Source organism: Canis aureus, chromosome 25, assembly GCF_053574225.1.
Source record: "Canis aureus isolate CA01 chromosome 25, VMU_Caureus_v.1.0, whole genome shotgun sequence".
Taxonomy (NCBI): Eukaryota; Metazoa; Chordata; class Mammalia; order Carnivora; family Canidae; genus Canis; species Canis aureus.
In genome coordinates, this window is record NC_135635.1 from 34,543,199 (window position 1) to 34,556,502 (window position 13,304).

General features: G+C 40.9%; 1 protein-coding gene across 2 annotated transcripts in view; it reads left to right on the top strand.

Moving 5' to 3' along the window:
• The window catches only part of DUSP16 (dual specificity phosphatase 16), a 105,183-nt gene that overhangs the window by 67,034 nt on the left and 24,845 nt on the right, over window positions 1-13,304 (top strand). The gene's annotated exons all lie outside the window — the stretch shown is intronic.

The following is a 13,304-nucleotide window of genomic DNA, read 5'->3' on the forward strand; positions in this document are numbered from 1 at the left end:
CACATAAACTGAGAATGGTTGTGATAATTTATATATATATTCTTAAAGGTGAATATAAATTGATATTCTTTTTAGCCATTAGGAAGCCTCCCAATAACCAGGCTGAGCCAAACCATAGCATCGTTTCACCCCCAGGGGAGTAAAGGGTTTAATTACCAGTAGCAGCCTCATCTGAGGAAGAAAGAATGAATTTGGATCCCTTTGGGAAGATGTTCACCATCGTTGTTGGATAGGTGATGACAAAACCATCTTTTTCATTTTTTTTTTCAATTTTGAAATCGTTTTTAAATAAGTACAGACTAAAAAGCCATGTATCTTCCCACAGCCATCTGTAAAAACAGGACTTAAGAATTTGAATTAATGGAGTGATGGAATGGATGGCATAAACGTTTGTTTCACAAAAATGATCATAACAGAGTATCCTGGTTGTGAGCCTTGTTGGTTTAATTGATGCATGTGAAACCTCTGTATCAGCTGTCTTCTTTTAAAAGCTGTTATGTTATCCAGGGCGCCTGGGTGGCTCAGTTGGTTAAGTGTCTGCCTTTGGCTCAGTCATGATCCCAGAGTCCTGGGATCAAGCCTTGCATTGGGCTTCCCGCTCACAGAGGAGTCTCCTCCCTCTCCCTCTGACCCTCCCCCATCCTACTCTTGCTCTCTCTCTCTCTCTCTCTCTCTCTGCTCTCCCCCCTTCTCTCTCAAACAAATAAATAAAATCTTAAAAAAAATTTTAAAAGCTGTTTTCAATCTGAGTTAGAAAACAAATAGTTGCCACCATTGACTTACTGATCAACTTATTTGGTCTTGGTAATAGTTCAGAAAACTAGTTCTCTTTAAAAAATAATCTTGTTTCTTGGCCTTAACTTATTCATTGTGTACCACTTTATTCTACTTGCCTTTCTCTATTATATTTCTTAGGGTTCCAGATTGCACATAAATCTAAAAGAGAAAAGGAAAAATACCATAGTTGGACTTTTACTTCTTGCCAAAATAGAGAAAAGAGAATAGATGGGTCATTAGAAGAAATAAAGATCAACTTACAGATGAGAAATACTGTTCTGTTATTTCCCTCTCTTTCCTTACCTTTGTGTTCTGGGTAAAAGCAAAAAGGACCCATAGCAGTTTATTAAGTCTGCAGCACTCGTTTCTCTCCTGTGATGAGGCACAGGATAACTAGCCCTAGAGCAAAACACCACATATGACACACTTCAGCCCTTTCATTGGCAGATGAAGAAAATCACAGAGCCCTGAGCGACTCTCCCACGCTCTCACTCCTACCATGTACCCAAGGCCCTTATCCACAATAATTCCAGAGTCTTCTGGAATTTCATCAGGAGGTTGGACTGAAAGCTCTTCCTGTGGTAGCTCTTTCTCAGACTCTGTGGATTTCAAAGTCGTATTCACATTTTATGGAATGAAGCAATGTATGAAAATATACTATATGTAAAAAGTTTTAAAGCATTAAGTTATTTCAGCGGGAGGTGATCATCAAATAAAAATCTAATTCTTCTGTGCCGAAGGATAGTTCTGAATAATGATAGAAGATACCATTTATTAAGCATTTACTGTTAGGTGCAATGTTAGCAAAGTACTTTTATAAACATTTTGTCTCCGAACCATAGCTATGGTCTTGGTCTTGTATTAATGTTTGCTATGATTAAAAGCCAAATACATGTTTTTTTTTTTGTTTTGAATTAGATGTACTAGTCTATTTAGAACTAGGAGTGAGTAAAAATGTATCTGACTCTTTATACTTTTTCAAATTGACAGTTTCAAATTGACAGGTATCTAGATCCAGTCAGTAGATCTTTGTAATAAACAGAGCTTTGGTTTAGTGGAATCAATTACTGTCCTTCCTAATGGAAGTAGAGTGGGACCCCACTTTGCTGGTTACAGATTTTGCTGTGCACGCTGTTGCTACCATCACTTCTGTTACCTAGTTTGACATTTCTCCTGTCCTTTTGTCTAGAGAAGGGAATCTTCAGTCATTCTATTTCAAATCTTGCAGTAGTTGGTAAAGACGAAGGAAATTAATGGATTTCAGTCAGAGTACTGTGGTTACTCAGGAATTGGCCGTTGGCTTGAAAGAGCGGCCGTGACTGACGGCCTGTAAAAGACTACAAGCGGTTGCCCCTGAGCTTCGGCTTGCATGGGTCTTGCAGGCTGAATCCTCTTTCTCTGGTTGCTCCCTGCCAGTGTGGTAAGCCAGTTTACATGGCTCCTGGCTCCCAGTGCCTAAGACACGACTGTGGCCTATGTCTTTTTAAAAAATGGACTGTAGACCAGACTATAGTTTCTTGGTTCCTCATCCTGATCCCCTGCACAAGCCCATGGACAGCAGCCTTGATGACACCAATGGCCTCAGCCCTCCCTTGCCTGAGTCCTGTCACCTGTGCACTCTGGAGAAGTGCCAGGTCTAGGACTTTCCATCTTGGCTCCTTCTCAAGGTTTCGTGGACACTTTCGTGGTTGGGCCCTGGCTGAGCTACCAGAAAAGCAAAAAGCTTGGCTCAGCCCTGGAGAACCTAGTGATCAATTTGGGGAAACGTGCCTAAAGTGGACCAAAGAGAGGAGCATATGCTCATGCACTGTACTGTGTGATACAGTGCAGAGGGTGATGGGTTGTCATCTGCAGAGGTTGGGCAAGATTTTACGACAGCAGTGGGATTCTAACTGAACTTGGAAGATGAGTAAGATTTGGTGGGAGATGGGCCTTGGCATTCTGACTGTGGGGGAGAAACATGATTCAAAATGTCAGGACTAAACTTCGATTTTTGGGGGGCAATGGGGGGGACTAGAGTGGATTTCTTTTGCAAAGGGGAGAAGGGGGAACTGAGGAGAGATGAAATCAAAGTATGCAAGCCCTTTAAACTATGCCAGCCCTTTAAACTCGAAGGACAAATTTATGAGCCATTGGGGATCTGGCTGCAGTCCCCACCACTTCTCAGTCCCCAGGTCATCCTCTGAGCTCACAGGGTGTCTGCTCTCCTCTTCTGCCAGCAACCGAGTCAAACCAAGATCATCCCTGTCCCTCCGGGTGCTCCAGGAGCCTCTTAACTGGTCTTCTCTTATCCTCTGCCTTGACACCTACAATCCATTGCTCACACTGGAGCCAAAGTGGTATTTCTATTTTATATTTTAACATAATCCAGATTATATAATTCCCTGGTCTAATACACATCATTGTTTTTCAGATAAGTTCTCAGAGCCTTAACTGACTTACAAGGCCCTGTGGCTGGCACCTGCCTACCTCTCTGGCTTCATCACAGGCCGCTTAAGTCCTCAATTTCTTTCAGCTCAGTAGGCCCCATGCCGGTTGCTGCAGACCTGTGGCATCAGTGTCTCTGGGCCTTCACAGGCCCTCTGCTCATGTCCTCTACTTACTCATTCTCATGTCTCCTCCTGGGTTCAGTGTAGTCGTTAAGCCTTCCCTAACTACCGGGCAAAGTTGGTTTTCTCTGTTACATACACCCCTTTGGCCACCTACCTATAATTAGTTAATTATTTGTCTAATTATTTAGTCAACATTTGTCCCACTAAACTGTCTATTCCAGAGAGGGCCTCTATTTTGGTCACCAATGCCCCCATTACTAGTGCTGTGTCCTGCTCATAGTAGGTGTTCATTAAATGTCTCTTTGACCTTCTATGTGATGCCACTGGTTTCTAGTTGTTTGGGTGACTGAATAGGTAGCCCTTTCTTCCTCACTGCATTGTGAAGTCTCCAGGAAAGCACTGCAGTTGACCAGGGAGGACTGTTGATAGAGTGGAATATATAGAAGTGGCCTATGAAAGAGCCTACTACAAGGTAGATCAGAAAGCTTTGAGCTGCATGTAGAAAGTCCTGAGAGATGAGTTATATGGTGATTCACGGACAGTTTACAAGTTAGTCAAGTTTGATGTTTAAGAGTCATTCTCTAGAGACTAGACTCATACCCCTTTTCCTCTTGACTCATAGTTATCTCCTGATTAATAATCTCATTTCACCAAGCCCTTTGATGATCGCTGTAGACCTGTCCAACAGCCACTTCGTTCTCATCTGGGTCCTAATTGTAGTTGGTCTGATTAGTTTCCTAAGGGATGTGCCCTGATTACCTGAGCCCTGGGGGTATTATTGGACCTTCCAGGTCATGGAATTCTGAGCCCTGGGGGTGTTACCAGGTTCTCCAGATCACATGGTGTTCTGAGCCACTTAGGGACATCTGAAAAAATTTCTCTCTCCACATTTCATGTAAGGTCAGAAGCACGGTGAAGATTCAGTGTTGCTTTTCATTGACCAAAGTAGCATTCACCAATTCTACCTTTATTCCTTCAGTAGCAGAAAAATGTTTTTCTTGCCATGTGCTGCCTCTCACACCCTGAGAGTCTTCTAGGGCATTGTGGTCTAGGAATAGGAAGCAGATTCTGGGCCCCCACCCATGCCAACATAGCTTTAGGCTTTGAATGGAATCAGGAAATCCTTTTGAACACCAAAAATATACAAGACTTATGTCCATCAACAGCTATTCATTGTAACAAGGAAGGATTCAGTAAACATTTATTGAATTTCAGTTATGTGCCAAGCACTGTGCTAAATGCTGAGGGGATACAAAGGGGCATGAGACATAATTCTTATCCACAAGCAGTTCACAATGTATTATAACTAGAGAAATAGAGGTCACAACACACACACAAAGGTAATTTACAGTTACCAAATCAATGGCAATAGTTATTGCCAGATAGCTGCCATAAATTTTATGGAAGTTCTAAGTTGGCAAGATCATATATAGATACACTGGTCAGGACACTTTTTTAAAGATTTATTTATTTTGGAGAGAACCTATGTGAGCGGGGGAGGGGCAGAGTGAGAGAGAAGGGAATCCTCAAGCAGACTCTCCGCTGAGCACAGCCTGACAGGGGGCTTGATCCCAAGACTCTTAGATCATGACCTGAACCAAAATCAAGAGTTGGCCGCTTAACCGACTGAACTACCCAGGTGCCCCAGAAAGATTTTTTTTTTTTAATGTGAGAGAAATGTATTGAAACTATCAGAGAGCAACTCAGTAAGGGAAGATAGTATTGTGAAATTTGCTTCTGGGACTTAGCCCCCAGCACTGACTGGAGACCCCTGGCCAGTTCTCCAGATCTCTGAGTGTCTGTGGCTGCCACTGGTATCACCTGTGTATTTAGAAGTTTTTGTTTGTTTGTTTGCTTTTTAAAGATTTTATTTATTTATTCGTGAGAGACACACAGAGAGAGGCAGAGACATAGGTAGAGGGAGAAGCCGGCTCCCTGCAGGGAGCCTGATATGGGACTCGATCCCAGGATCCTGGGATCATGACCTGAGCCAAAGGCAGACACAACCACTGAGCCACCCAGGCGCCCCTCTTTAGAAGGTTTTTGATGTAAAATATATTTTATTGATTATGGTAAAAAAATCTTTGGAATATATTTCTGTAGAAGAGGTATGACTTGTGCTTGCGTGTGGCTTAGGAGGAAATACAAAATGGATTGGAAGAGAGATTAAATTACCAAAGGCTCAAGGTTGGAAAGCACAGGTTGTGTCAGGAAAACAGAAGACCGATATTCCCTTTCCATGTAGGGTGATGGCATGGAAAAGCAGGTAGGACAGTGGGTTGGGATTAGATTAGGAAGGATCTTGAATGCCTGGCTCAATTTTTTATTTTATGCTGTGGGTATTTGAGAGCAGAGACTACCTCAAAACTTTGTTTTAGGATGTTTAATCTGGCAGCAGAGAGGACATGAGTGGGGAAAAGAACAAGTGGATCAGAGAGCTGTTTTACTGAATTTATGTAAGAGTGAGGCATGAAGGTCCTGGAGTTAGGGAGGTAGCAGGAGAATGGAAAAGCAGGACATATAGAAGAGACATAAAGGAAAGTCAGTGGATGTTGCCCAGCTAACTGGGAGGATGGGACTACTGTGGATGGGGATGTGGAAGGAAAGAGGAGGCTTTGACTTTATTTTAAAAATGTCAATTTATTTTTAAATTTTTTATTTTTTGTTTTATTTAAAAATTATTTTATTTTAAAAAATTTTAAAAATGTCAGTACGTCTCTTGAGAAAATGACCTAAAGTAGTTGAAAGTGTTAGATTGGATTTTAGGGCATCAAACAGTACAAGCTTGGAGATCTTTGATTTTCAGGTGAAATGAGCAAGTGTGTTCTCTTTAGTAACCTTCCCTTCCATGCTGATGGCAGTAGGGGTCTCAAATTATTCTTTCTTGGGGAGTCCCCTGACACTGTTCCATTGCCCTCATCTTCACATCTTAATGGCACTGCAGGATCTGATGGGGCTGCCTCTGTGAATCTGGCTCCCATCTTACAGAACTTGATTTTATTTAGGAAGTGGTGGATTCTGGCCATATTCCTTTTGTTTGGTTATTCTGGTTGCACTCTTTAGAATTATCTTTGTTTGAGGACATTTATTAAGGGTTCTGGCTGTGTGTTGTGGGTGTTTCAAGAGGAGGAGTTTCTGGATGTAGCTCCATGTTCCAAATCGGAAAGATCAGTAAAATAGCTGTCACTCTACATCTTCTGAGGATTCTTTGCTAAACATTTCTGGATTTTGCTAATTGTCCAGGTAATATTATTTTGAGGAATAGTAAAACCGAGACATTCTGAAGCACAAGAAATTGATTATTGTAGTATGTGGTGGGGTTTTTTAAATGCTAGTACTTTGGAACTTTAAAATCTATTTTGTTGTCTAGGGGATAACTGTATTAATCCAAAAATGAGATGAGTTAGAATTTCTCCTTCCCTGACTGTGCCAGGTGATAGAGTTGTTTAAAACAGAGTAAGCTTTTTTGGAGGTGTCATTTATAGGAAAAGTTTATGAGGCATAGGCTACTTATCAGGCTCCCTGGATGGTCTCCACAGAAGTGCCTGTCTGTCCGCTTTCCTCTTGTTCTGTGCTTCAATAGATAAGGAGCGGATGGAATAGGAGCTTGAAGTTGGTGCTTTATGATATTGGGGATTTTTCTCATCAGTGCTGCTCAACGGAGATTGGCTGAAAAGGCAACGGTGGAATGCTGCTAAAGTTGTTGAGAAAAATATCCCATGCTCTCTACCCACCCAGAAATGATTTATCAAACGTGTGGGTTGGCTTACCTGGACCAGCCTATATACATTGGGTAGTACAGCTACTTATATATATTTGCTTTCTCTAGGGGCACGAATTATGGTGCCTTCATTTTTGTTTCATTTTGTTTCATTTTATTTTATTTGTATTTTTTTATTGGAGTTCGATTTGCCAACATATAGCATAACACCCAGCGCTCATCCCTTCAAGTCCCACCCCTCAGTGTCCGTCACCCAGTCATCCCAACTCCACGCCCACCTCCTTTTTCACCACCCCTTGTCCTAGAGTCACCACCACATTTCCCAGAGTTATGTGTCTCTCATGTTTTGTCATTTTCTTTAACTAGTTTCAACTCTCCCATGTATACAGTCCACTGACCTTGGAAGAATTGCAACCACACTTGAGTCTTTTTGTAAGCCTAGAGAACAAAGTTGCCTGAATCAGTCACTTCCCTGGGAAACGAAATGTACATCTGCTGTGAAATAACATTTCAACAATTGAAATATACAAGTTAGCAATTCAGTTTTTTTTTTTTAAGATTTTATTTATTTATTCATGAGAGAGAGAGAGAGAGAGGCAGAGACACAGGCAGAGGGAGAAGCAGGCTCCATACAGGGAGCCTGATGCGGGACTTGATCCCTGGACTCTAGGATCATGCCCTGGGCCAAAGGCAGGCACTAAACTGCTGAGCCACCCAGGGATCCCCAAGCAATTCAGTTTTTAATATTAGGGTTGTCTCCTTTGTGCAATAGCAAAGTAGCAGATTTTATTTTCAGGATGGAGAGAACTCTTCTCTACAGGTGAAGTGTATTTCTGAAATCCTCCACATGCACTCTGAAGAAGTAAGTGAATGGGTTGTATTATGTCGCAAAAAGGGAATCTTTAACGAAGGTTAAACTGCATGAAAACTATATTTAAAAACTATGAGATTGTATAAACCATGTAAAAATGATTTAATATGAAAAATTAATTTGCATTAACTCTTTAGAAACATGTCTTTCATAAAGTCGAGCTTAAATACTATTTCTGTATAGAGCTATGGAATCCATTCACAATGAGAGGGGGCAGCCTTTAATTCTCTCTCAGCTCTGTCTGGCTCTGTGGGACATCTATTTGAACTGAAGCATAAGTGGTGAAGTCCTGTGTTTCTCCCTGCGAGAACTATCTTTAACAGAATTGACATTTATCTTTAGTTTGAAAGGTTAGGGAAACCGTTTTTAGAATTTGAGACTTTCAACATTTATTTCACATCACTAAGCTGTAATAAAGTGCTACTTTTGTTTATTACAAATATTCCTTTTTAAGAAAAATCACTATGATTCATAGCTGGTTGCAAGAATCAGAGAAAAGAGTAACTAATTAGAATTGTTTAGTACAGTTGTTTTATGTATTTTATTTTACTTGGGAGGTTTTTTTTTCCCCTCGAAAATTAAATAGTGGTTCACATTGGCTTTTACAGAAAATGGTATTTGTGACTGGAATTGTAAAGGGGGTGCTCTGAAGGAGAATAAAATGATATATAAGTTATGAATGACTATGTACCAAACATTTTCCATGTTCAAAGTAATATATATTTTTTTGTTTATAAGCATACGTTCTGTTGGTTGGGTTTGTGGAAGACCAACAGAAATTGTAGTTTGTCTATCTGTCCAAATCTGTAGAGGCCAAAGGTGTCTGCAGGGTCTACCTACTGGTTCTCTCCTCTGTATTTCTCTGTGGGCCAGGCATGTCTGCATACATGTCTTCCTCTTGAAAACACTTCAGTAAGGAGAAGAGTGGATACCACCATTCCTAAATTCAGGTCTACCTTCGGGGAGCTTGTATGGGTTATATTACTTTGCATTTTCTACATTCCCAGATGACAAACAGCATAAAATCTAGGGATAGGAGAAACATGGTGAGATTGGATGGTGAGTTAAATCCTTGAACAACTTTAAAAGTATTTAAAGCATTTTCAACAAAGGATAATGAACTGATTTGTGTCTTCTTGTAATGGAATCTAACACAGAGTCTAGGGGACAGTGGAGGGTTATGACAGGGCAGATAAGATGACTGTTCTGTATCTGTCAGCCATTTGTAACAAAAGGTTTATGTAGATGAATTATGCTTCTTGTTAGATCTGTTTTGTAAGAGGAAGAAGGACGTTTTAGACATATTTCAAAACTGAGTTGCTGATGAAGCCACAGATAGTTTTTCAAGAGTTCGGGGAAATCAGGCAGTGTCTCATCTGTTGCTAATTAATGAAATGAAACTGGGGTCACTAGAGTACAACAATGAATGAAAGGTCAGTGAATGGAAAAAACTGTCAATGAAGGAGGGTGTTAGCAGAGTGGAACATTGTCCTAGATAAAGATCAGGGAAAATGTACTCTTTGGCTGAGGTAGTGTTTTCTGGAAGTGAGTAGGAGCCATAGTTTGGGACATTTCAGTCCAGAGTGAGCACTAAATGAATGTTCTCATTTCAACGAAATCTTAAATATTTTAAGGCAATTCAGGTTTGTGCCAGAGATTAGTTGAAAAGATAGGTAAGAAAGAAGTTTCTTTTTGTTTTATAATGTGTTCTGCAGTGTGTCATTGCTGTTTTGTTTGGCTTTTTGGTTTTGTTTTGAGGTTAAAAACTGGTTTCTTCCTCTCACTTATTTCTATTCTCTAGAATTTTCTAGAGCCACACTCACTTTTGAGATCCCCCTGAAGTGAAAGTGATGTGGGATCCGTAGTACAGATAAAACTGACCTCAAATATCGGAGGCTGCTGGCGCTGTTGATGATTGTTGCCAAATTGTATCCCCTCTGAGAGTTGCTTTGTGGAGGAGGCCTGAAAAGTGCTCAAGACAGCTTCAGCCTCACCACATCTTGCACACTGTGATCATGAACAAACCCGTGACTGTATCTATATTTTAACTAGTTCATCTATCAGTGCTGTTATTGGCTTCATGTGAAATGAGTACATTTAGAGTCTCTTGTGTCTCTCTCGTCATGTCCACCCTTCTTTCCTTTTTTCTCCCTCAGTGAAGCATTTGAACTCTATGGCTTTGGGGAAGCAAGGCTCTGCCATCAGTTTGGGAGAAGTATGTGGCCATTTTTAGTCTCGTATTGAGACCTAGCAGGTCGCTCGCAGCTAGTGAGGGCAAGACCCAGTAGAAATCAGCAAGGCTGCCCCTGCATCCTGAGAAGGAGTTAATCCTGTAGTATTTGGAGAAGTGATACAGCACAGTGATTGACAGTACAATCTCTAGGGGAGACTGCTGGCACGCATGTCCCAGTTCTGCCAATTACTACTCTGTCTTTTTGAACCTTTATTTTCCTATCTGTAAAATGGGAATAATAAGAATAGCACTCACCTCCTACTCATAAAGATGGAATAAATATTTATAAAGTGCTTAGAGCAATGTTTTTCACTTAGAAAATGTTAGGTAATTCTTTGGCTACTTATATTAGTCGTATATCTGACTACTTATAAACGTAAAATGGAATTCAAGTGGAGTTTCCTTGGATTGTTTCTCTTTTCTCTGCGAATGTTTACTGGAAGATTGTTCTGTTGGATTTAAATGAGAGGCTATTAGATGAACTTTTTTGGAGTCAAGATAGGGGAAAAAAACAAAAACAAAAAAAACAAAACCTGAGAACAGTTCTTTGTAGAAACACCAGAACCACCAAAGTTAGTAGAAGCTAACATTTAAACTCGTACAATTAAATTACAGTCACAATAGTGCCTGTAGATTATTCTGGTTGGGTAGGTATGAGATAGGCAAAGTATGGTGAGACCCTTTAACACTTAGTGTTAGAAGAAATACTTTGGGAAGGAATATAACTGTATTATGCAATTAGACTGAAAGGGAACAGAACACTAGTAGAACTAAAATAATAAATCCTGATCATCAGTGACACTCCTATACATATGCCATCATAGGCTGCCCCTTTCTAGGGATTGTTCTGCTCATGGGTGTAGGAATTCTGACAGACTCCATTTCAGGACTCACAATGGTCCTAGTATATAGCGTTTCCTTAAGTGTGAATTGTCCTAGCTATTAGTAGATTTTAAAGGGGAAAATAGTAGATTTTAGAGGGCAGTCCATGGTCAAATAAATTTGGGAAACTTATTTGAGTTAAATTAAACTTGTTTTCTTGGATATACTTTTTGGAGCCTTTAATATTATGAGGCTTTAATATTGTGAATATCCCAGGGAGAGGTGATACACAGTACTTCTCTTACTTTTTGAAACTGATACCTCGTATGTCAACTTCCTGCCAGACCCCAGTGCTTCAGAGCACACTTTGGGAAATGTAACCTTAGAAGCATTGCGTTTTTCATTTTGTGTCTGGTGAATCCTAACAAGATGTAGCTAAACAGGGATGCCTGGGTGGCTCAGTGGTTGAGCATCTGCCTTCAGCTCAGGACATGGTTCTGGGGTCCTGGGATCCAGATCCTGGGATCGAGTCCCACGTCAGGCTCCCCACAGGGAGCCTGCCTCTCCCTCTGCCTATGTCTCTGCCTCTCTCTCTGTGTCTCTCATGAATAAATAAAATCTTTAAAAAAAAAAGCTGTAGCTAAACAACTGCAGATCAAGGGTGGAGGAATCCTCACAGGTGAGGCTGGGTCCTAATGTATCTGAACTCAGCCTGTGCTCTTACTTTCTCTGCCCACACTAACCATCATAGGGCTTTTCTCTTTGTGGTTTGCTTGCTGTGTGCACATGCATGGGTAGTGGTGGTGGTATTCTTGGATGAGAGAATAGCATCAGAATATGAAATAACAGTCGGTTTTGTGTGCCTGGAGGTCAAGCTTGGAAATGGTGAGCAATGAAGCCATGAACCTGAACAAGGATGTGTCCTGAGGGCCACATCTGTCACATAAAGGAGTTCAGGGGTTCTATAATGGAACCACCTGCTCTTTCCATCAGGTTACCTTAAGAACTTTAGTATAAGCAAGCTGCTGACAAGTAAAAACAAACACTTAGGTAGGAGGCTAGGAATGCGCACTTCAGCATTTTGCAGGTGACATAGTTGTCACCGACTTCCTGTCACCCTAACTTGCTGCATTGTGGAACATAAAATGAGCATAGATGGTAGACACAGCAGTCCAGATTAAACTTGAGTTGGAAATACTATAGGGGATGATAAGGGATGACACTCTCCCCTTCCAGCTCCCTGCACATCTGCAGTTTTTGAGGGCATGTTTTGTGTGCTTCTAGAAGCAGACTAAAGGCTAATAGAATGCAACTCAAGGATCATCCAGACATAAATATTTAAAGAGATTTTAGTATCTTGTTTAAGGCTTGATTAAAGAGGTAGAAGTGGGGGCTGCCTTGTCTCCTAATAACATGTTAATTGTTTTTTAATTAAATAGTACTAAAAATATACAAGTATTTCCTGTGATCCAAATCTCTTTGCTTCCTGCTTTGAACTCAGCAAGTAGTGAGGGTTTGGCTAGGAGGAGATTTATCTGAAAATGTATCAGAATCTTTAGGGTTCTGGGTTTGGATTTGGATAGCAAGGAATATTTAGATGAGAAAACCGGGGGAAGACCTTACCCATTTTTTTCTTTTCCAGAGGAGGTGAGAGTGTGCCTCCTGTGGCAGGATAGGTTTCTGTTCATTATGAAATGGCAAGATTGTGACTTAATGAAGGTAATAGAACAGATCATTGTAAGGACTGGACTAGGAAAAGTGGGATTCTTGTGGGTCTAGGAATCTTGCCACAAGGCCCTGACATACCCTGAGCAGTTAGGGTCTGTCACCACTTCTTCATCGTGTTCAGCAAACTGAACAGCGGAGCCTAGGGATCCGTAGTAATTATGGGAACCTTGATGAACCTTGATGAACTGTCTCCTTGATGGAGAATATTTGCAAGAGTAGGGGTGTGTATATTTGTGATACCTTTGAAATAAAAACCTGCATAGTGGGAAGATTTAAAGTTAATGCTGGAAGGAATTTTTAACTTGATCAAGTTTATTTTGAAGAAATAACATCTGGCCTCAGTTCACGGGGTTTTTATATTCCCGTTTTGCTCCTGTGAATATTTGTTTTGGCTTGGTTATTTGCTACTTATTTTAAATCCTCTATAAGTTCCACAGAAAAGCATTCCTTTGGGGGATGGGGAGGAGGGAGGAAATGTAGGCTATGCGATGTCGGAGAGAGTGAGAATGAGAGGAGTCCTGAGATCGAGAGGGCTGGAGAAGGTGAAGCTTGGGGCCATGCTGGATGCTGTACTTAGCGCTTGGCAGCCTTGGACAGGAA